The sequence below is a fragment of the Python bivittatus genome, unplaced genomic scaffold (genome assembly GCF_059951505.1).
Source record: "Python bivittatus isolate LINGU-HERP-01145 unplaced genomic scaffold, Pbiv_v1 ctg000080_np1212, whole genome shotgun sequence".
NCBI classification, from domain to species: domain Eukaryota; kingdom Metazoa; phylum Chordata; class Lepidosauria; order Squamata; family Pythonidae; genus Python; species Python bivittatus.
Genome location: NW_028277035.1, coordinates 2,095,689 through 2,103,001, shown reverse-complemented (window position 1 = coordinate 2,103,001; position 7,313 = coordinate 2,095,689).

The following is a 7,313-nucleotide window of genomic DNA, read 5'->3' as shown; positions in this document are numbered from 1 at the left end:
TCTGCTATTTACTGTTGCAAGTGAAGAGGCTTTAGGGGGATGTCATGAAACTGAGGGGCTGCTGGCTGGCAGATAGGCACTGGTTGCCTGAATCATCTTCATTTTCATTTATTCTCCAGGAAGAGCATGATCTGATTAGCTCCCAGTTCTCTGTGAGCACCACAGACTTGGAAACAAGCATACATGTTCATTCCCATAGCTTCCTGAAATTATTACAAATCCAGTCCAATCAAACCCTACAGGATTTTCACTGTGCAATCAGAAGTCTTGGATGACAGAAATGCTGGTTGTCCGGAAGGGCCCAAGTAAATGCTAGGAAAATGTTATTTCTTTACAACTACAGTGCCACCTGGAGGTAAGAGGTGTAAACTAAGTGGATTTAACACATGTATTTCTTTCCCCATAATTACACATGGAGAAATTGAGAAACACAATCACCTCCTGGAACACAACGGTCCAAAAGCTTGCAAACACACATGGGAAAGGTTCACCCAGAAGCTCCATCTCAAGCCCTTTGTTGTTCTGCTAAATATTCATTCCCAGCATGGAAACATTCCATTCATATGAGAAAAATACCCTTAGTATTGAAGACCATGGGCTGAATTATCTCAGGTTGTTTAACTCCCACTAAAATAAATAAATCGTACTTTCTTGTTAGAATAGCTCCTCCAAACATCCAGAAAACTGTAGCCAATCAAAAACAACGATCAGAGAAGAATACTAGGCCTTCTCTATATAGCAACATCACAGAGCAGACCTGTTTGAGATCATGCCAAAGCTTCTTATAGCAATGAAAACATAAAATACCAGAGTAGCTTCTGCAAGAAAGGAAAAATAGCAGACACTAGAAACTTGCCAGAGCATAGTGTGGGCATTAATGCAAAAAGCAGCTCCTACTAAAGCAGGGGAAGAATGGATAATCTGGAAAGCCATAAAATGTCTTCATACTTTGGTTGATCGGCCAAGAATCGACATGGTAAACTGAAGGTATTCATATGGTGACTGTTGAAAGGAGCAGACTAGGGATATGCAAAATGTTTCTTGCATGAACCATTCCATGCAAGAAACAGCTGGTTTTGAGTGGCCATGCCTGAACCAAACCCCATAAGTGAAGTGCAGTTCTTTTGTTCAAGATATGGATTGAAATGCATTTGCTGCAGGCAAAGGTTGTGAGGGTGGGGATAAGAGTGGGAAAAAAGGCCAAGGAGATTGGCTGTGGTGGCTGAGGAAGGGGAAAGGAAAGGAAAGGAAAGGAAAGGAAAGGAAAGGAAAGGAAAGGAAAGGAAAGGAAAGGAAAGGAAAGGAAAGGAAAGGAAAGGAAAGGAAAGGAAAGGAAAGGAAAGGAAGGTTGGGTGTGTGCTGACTGGTAGGATATGTTGTGCTGTTCATTATAGCTGCGGCCGCTGCAGTGAGGAACGGCCACGTAGGCCAGTACCTCAGTGGTGGTGGCAGCTGAGGGGAGCTGGGGAGTGAGAGAAGGAAAAGCCCTGGGAAGATGGGGAGTCTGGGGAGCAGTGGGGCATGCCACATTGGGATGACAGTAGCAGCAGTGGCTGAGAGGAGGCAAGACAAGGCAAGGCACGAGGAAGATGGAGGGCAGGCAGGATGGTGGCAAGTGCACATGAGAAAAGCCATAAATGTGATATGGAGAAGAATCCAAATAGGCATTACTGGCAGCGGTGTGTGCCTTGCACTTGGAGATCATTTCTTCCTGCCTGACCCATTTCTATTTTTCCCAAAGCAAAAAGGAACCAAGAAAAGTAAAATAACCTTGCTTAATTAGCAGCAGGCTCTGACTGGTCAATAAAGGAGACTGCTGTATTAATTAAAAGTCCTTGAAAAGGGAGCACATATATTTGAGATCTACAAAATAATCTGCTTTCCTCTAGCATGATGGATGGGTCTTATTTCAAGACCTAATCAAATCTGCAAGTGCTCCAGCCAGCTACCAGAACCATTAATAAATTCTTCATTAATGAACATATGAAGGTGCTTCGTTTGAAGTTAGATTACAAATCCATGTAGCTCAATGTGGTTTATTTTAGTGCGGCAACAGTTCTCCAAAGCTTCAGATTGGGCCAGAGCCTTTCTCAGTTCTACCCTTAAAGGTCAAAATTGAAGCTGAGAGCTTCTGTAAGCACTGAACAATCACATTCATTATTATTGATTTCTTATTGTCAGAGAATAGAAGCATTGTTCCTGGATTTTGTAAGCTGCCCAGAGTCTAATGGAATGGGCAGCTATAACAAATTATTATTATGTTGGTTGCACAGTCAGCCAGTTGGATGATGATGATGATGATGATGATGATGATGATGATGATGATGATGCATATTCGTGGCAGAACCTGCAAAAGGTGTCTCACTGAAGACATAAGAATATGGGACTATACAAGAGGAGGCAGTCCTGCAGTTAATTTGAGCCAAAGCCATGTAAGGCCTTAGACACCAAAGTGAGCAACTTGAATTGGGCTCACAAAGCAAATGGCAACCAGTGTGGCTTTTTCAATATGGAGGTCGTTTGGCACCTTCTACAGGCCACTTGCCACCTGTGCTACTGCCTCCTGAGCCAGCTGTAATGTCCAGAGTGCCCCATGAAGAGTGTACTGTAGTAATCTAACCATGAAGTTGCCCATACTTATGTCAGTTCTCTGTTCTTCTGGTAGGAACAGAGCTAATTCGTCAGCCAAAGCTGATAAAAAGCCTTCCTTGGCACTATTTTTATGTGATTATTCAATATCAGTATTGGATGAAGAAGGATCAACTGCGAACTTTTTCATTAAGGGGAATTACAACCCATCCAGAATAGGTTTTTCACTCAAACTCTGAAGTTCAGAATCAGCAACAACTCTGTGAGCAACTCTGCCTGCCACAGAGAAGTGTTAATAATTCAGAATTATGTCAGGATGGAGTGGCCTAAACAGATGTCAATATGGTCTTCACCTCTCAGAATTCTGTTACCCAGTATGATCATTGTTAAGAATTCTAGGAGTTGAAGTGTGCACATCTGAAGAGCAATGAGGTTGTGGAAATTTGCCATAAAGTAAGTGGCTTCATAGATTGGGCTTAGAGGGAACCAGGCCACTATCTTTCCTTCTAAGGTATGTCACAGGGCTGTGAAAATAAAAAGGGATGGGTAAGGAAGATCATGCTCCTTGAACTTCTGGAGAAAAGCTGTGATGGAAAGGTAACACATAGTAGAATGACATAAAAAGCTTACTATGAATACAGAGTGGAAAAGTGAGTTATAAAATCGAATAAAAAATAAAGGCAACCTAAAGGAAGAAATCAAATGACTATCATGAGATCAGAAACTGAAGCTACACAAGAAGACCAGCAAATAAGGGAAGCTATAAAGGACTGTAAACATGAAAGAATAAGAACCTGAACTAAATGCTACTGCTTCAAGCAGATCTGGCTGGAAAAATCCAAATGCATACCTGTGCAGATCAAAGTCTGACCCTCTGAACTGGTTGGATAGTATGAACATTGACCAAGGTTCCACCTATACATAAAAAGCTATTTTCTAATAAGTTTAAAATAATTACTATTTTAAATAGGGTCCTGGAAGGAGGTCATTATGTTTCCTGCTGTCAGACTTGCTTGACACCATCACGAAGTATCTGTGTCAGTTCTCCTTAAACAGAACAGCTAGTCCCCTCCATGAGAATCAGGTACCAGATGAGAGACATCATCTTTCTAGCCCAAATGTCACAACTGCTTTCAGAGTACAAGTGAGCTTTGCTGGGCTCTGAGAGGCAGCATATAGAAGTCAGCGGGCTTGCACACAGCTTTCCTCTGAGTTCCTCAACACCACCATTTTGGACCAATTGCCATCTTCACAAAAATACTTGTCACACATACACCTAAATCGGCTGAAGTTTTCCCCCTCACGTATGAAGGGAAAACGTCTGCCTCCAAAGATGGTAGACATGTACTTGGTGAAGCAATTGGCTTCAAGCTTATAACATGTCTTCTCATAACTAGTGGGTAACATATGATTTCCCCTGTTCTTTGTTTTTGTTTTTTGTTTTATTTTGTTTAGTTACAACAGGTATTTCTATACCACCCAGCTCAAACAACTCCTAGAGGTTTACAATTTGCGTCAGGCAGATGGCAGAAGTGGAAGGACTGCCACAAATTCTTCAGCCTTTTTTAACCATTTCAATTCAGTTCAATGGAACAAGAAATTGCTTTTAAGATGATTCCCAGAGAAGAATAGAATTTTGGAGAAATTCTCATGGATGGAGGGTGAGGCTCCTGGACTTACTAAATTACAGGGCAGCCAAGGATAATGTGTAAACGTCCTTTGCCTAAATCCTTCCCTTAATCCTAAAGGAAGATATGCTAAGAGAACTTTACCCATGGGGCTTCTCAGAGCAGCAATCCTGGGCAATCAAGGAGGCTGCAGACTGAGTGAAAAACATACAACGGGGAAAAGCAATCACAGTATCTTCTCAGCTACCCACCCCACCTCTCACCAATGACAGATAAAACTCAAAATGCCAGTAAAAAATACTGAAGGTGGTAAAAAAAAAAATGGAAGCATCTTTAATGGAGGAAAAAGTTTCAGGAAATTGTTAAATTTCCTGAAATTTAACAGGAACTACAAGTCCAACCTACTGGGTTTGATGCCAAAATGCATTGTAGGTGGGATGCTAATGAAAAAATAATATCCGTTTGTAATGCATTTTACTCCTACTTGGTGCCATTTAGATATGTTGGACTTCCATTAGGGCAAATATATATATATATATATATATATATGTGTGTGTGTGTGTGTGTGTGTGTGTGTGTGTGTGTGTGTGGCACATATATATTTAGGAAGGAAGTTATTAGAAAAGGAAAGAAAACAAAACATTTCCCAGGCTTTCTCTGCGGTGGAATCCAAAATCTCCAAGTCCTTACCGAAGGCAGTTGCGGATTGGCACAGGGATTGGAGCGAAAGAGCGCAGAATGTGACCGTTCCAAGTGGATTTCTTCCTCTCCCCGCTGCCCTGCGCATCCGAAAGAGGGCACTGCTCTGTGATCTCGGCCTTTGTTCTTGATCGGGATCCCAAAGCACTGCTGTTGGCCTATTGAACCCCAAGCTGAAAGGGTGGCCTTCTCCCACTGTGGGGTGGCTTGTATGTTAAATGATTTAGAGACAGTTGAGCAAGGCATCTTTCCTCCGCACGCACTTCCTTCACACTGGCCACAATATGATTAATTACCCCTTTTGGCTTAGCAGGACGTAACCAGTAGACCTTCAAAGTGCTTGGTTGGGGGAGGAAGAGAGGGAGATGGTTGTCGACTGTCAGCAGCTGCGCAGAAGAACCATTCTGGAAAGCAAGGTTCATGTCAAGAGGTCGAGATGAGGGTCCCCAGTCTCTACCTTCCCCTCCAGCCACCTCCGTGTCGTCCAAATTTTAGAAAGCAGCCCAGAATGATGCTGCTTTCTAAAATTTGATTCTGATATTAAAATTAATAAAATTAATTCTGATGTTAATGCTGATAAGCATTTTTTCACTTGTTGGCTTTTATGGGTAGATGGAGGTGGTGTATGATGCAAGGAACCTTCAAGGCTTATTAGAAAAAGCAGTTCTCTCTTCTCCCCCCACCCCTCCTTGCCACCAGTGCAAAATCCAACAGGCATCAAAGCAACAGAAACAGTAATCCTGTTTTGAATCCGCCTGACAGCATGCAGAGAATGTTAAACAGGGAATCTGACACCCCACTTAAAAGGGTGGGGAGAGTCTTTTGGTCCTGGAAGGAATGTGCAAAAGAAGCAGAGAGGGCAAGAAAGCCTTGGAGAAAAAACAAGGAACAGAATTTCCTTGACTCACACAAGAGAGTGGCAGGGAAAGGTGAGCAGGTGGCATCTGGCACCAAGAGGCAGCATGTTCTGAGGGCATCTGTCTGACAGGACTAGAGGGAACCCTTTTGCAGTGACCAGCATGTTTCTTAAAAACTAACCTGCTAGAAAGATGAATGCTGGTAGCCAGATTATTTGCCAGTTTTGGGGGCTACTTTTTAGAGATTGGGATGTACAAGCAGGATCTCCATTAACTAACCCCAAATGTAAGATGACTTCTTTGCTAGTAGCTTGGCAAGAGTGTGAAGGCTGGAAGGAATCACTCTGCTACTGGCAGGTTAGGGGAAGATGGGAATGTCTTTAGCCTAAAAAGCTTTCTCTGCTTCTCACTCTCCTGACTAGTTTTACACTTTCTCAACAAACAGAAAAGAAGCAATTTTGTATTTTCCTCCACAATAGTCTTCCCCAGCCTGGGACCCTCCAAACAGGTTAGTGCACAAATCCCATCACCACAGCCAGCTGGTTGGAACTAAGAGTTGACATCCCTAGTATGGTTTGTAGGTTGTTACTACTGTTAAACTGTGCCCAGGGTTGGGTAGGTGGAAACTCAGGTGTCTCTTTCCTCATCTTAGGAGCAGTGGCCTTCTCACTTAAATGGTATCTTTTTTAAAATCTGGGGAAACTTCTGTGGGGTTCACCTACCTCATGGGGGTAGATGGCTATGGATGCTAGGCTGGCTATTTCAAAATGTGTTTAAGTCAGCTCCCTTCTGTTTGGCATACTCCCACTGAGTGAAGCCCTAGACATTGGCCCCCAGGTTCTGACCGGAGGACACTGCTCCTTACAGGACGAGAGAGAGAACCAAGAAGCCGAATCATTACACTTATCATCTGGCAGCAGGCTCTGTCCTCTGTGAAGTGCTGCAGGCAAGACATTTTGGTGCTTAAAGAAGGAAATCTCACAGTCATCCTCTGGTGTCAGAAGCCACTGATCTTTTGGTTCTTTGCGATGGGTTTCTCAAATCTGTTACCAGTGGACTGCTGTAGTCTGGCTAATAGTGGGTATGGCCAGTTGAACCTTGTATTGTCCTCCTACTTTGTTTTCCAATGATAACCAAAACATTTTCAGCAAGGGCAAATGCTGCCTGATAGGATTTTACTAAGCTTTTGGTTCCAACGTACACAGGGACTACAAGTCCAACCTATTGGGTTTAATGCCAAAATGCATTGTAGGTGGGACACTAATGAAAAAATAATATCTGTTTGTAGTGCATTTTACTTCTATCTGGTGCCATTTAAATATGTTGGACTTCCACTTCCATTAGGGTCAAAAGCAGTGCTGGCTGGAAGATCAAGGGAAAGAAATCCAATAACTCTGGAAAGCCTAGAAAACTTCTGAAAAAGCGAGCAAATGTTAAAAATGTCTCCTGCAGGTTTCTGCCAGCACTCACCAACCCCATCATATGCCCTAGTGTTAGTTGATTGGAGAAAGTAATCTGTAACTACCAGAGTCTTGGTGAT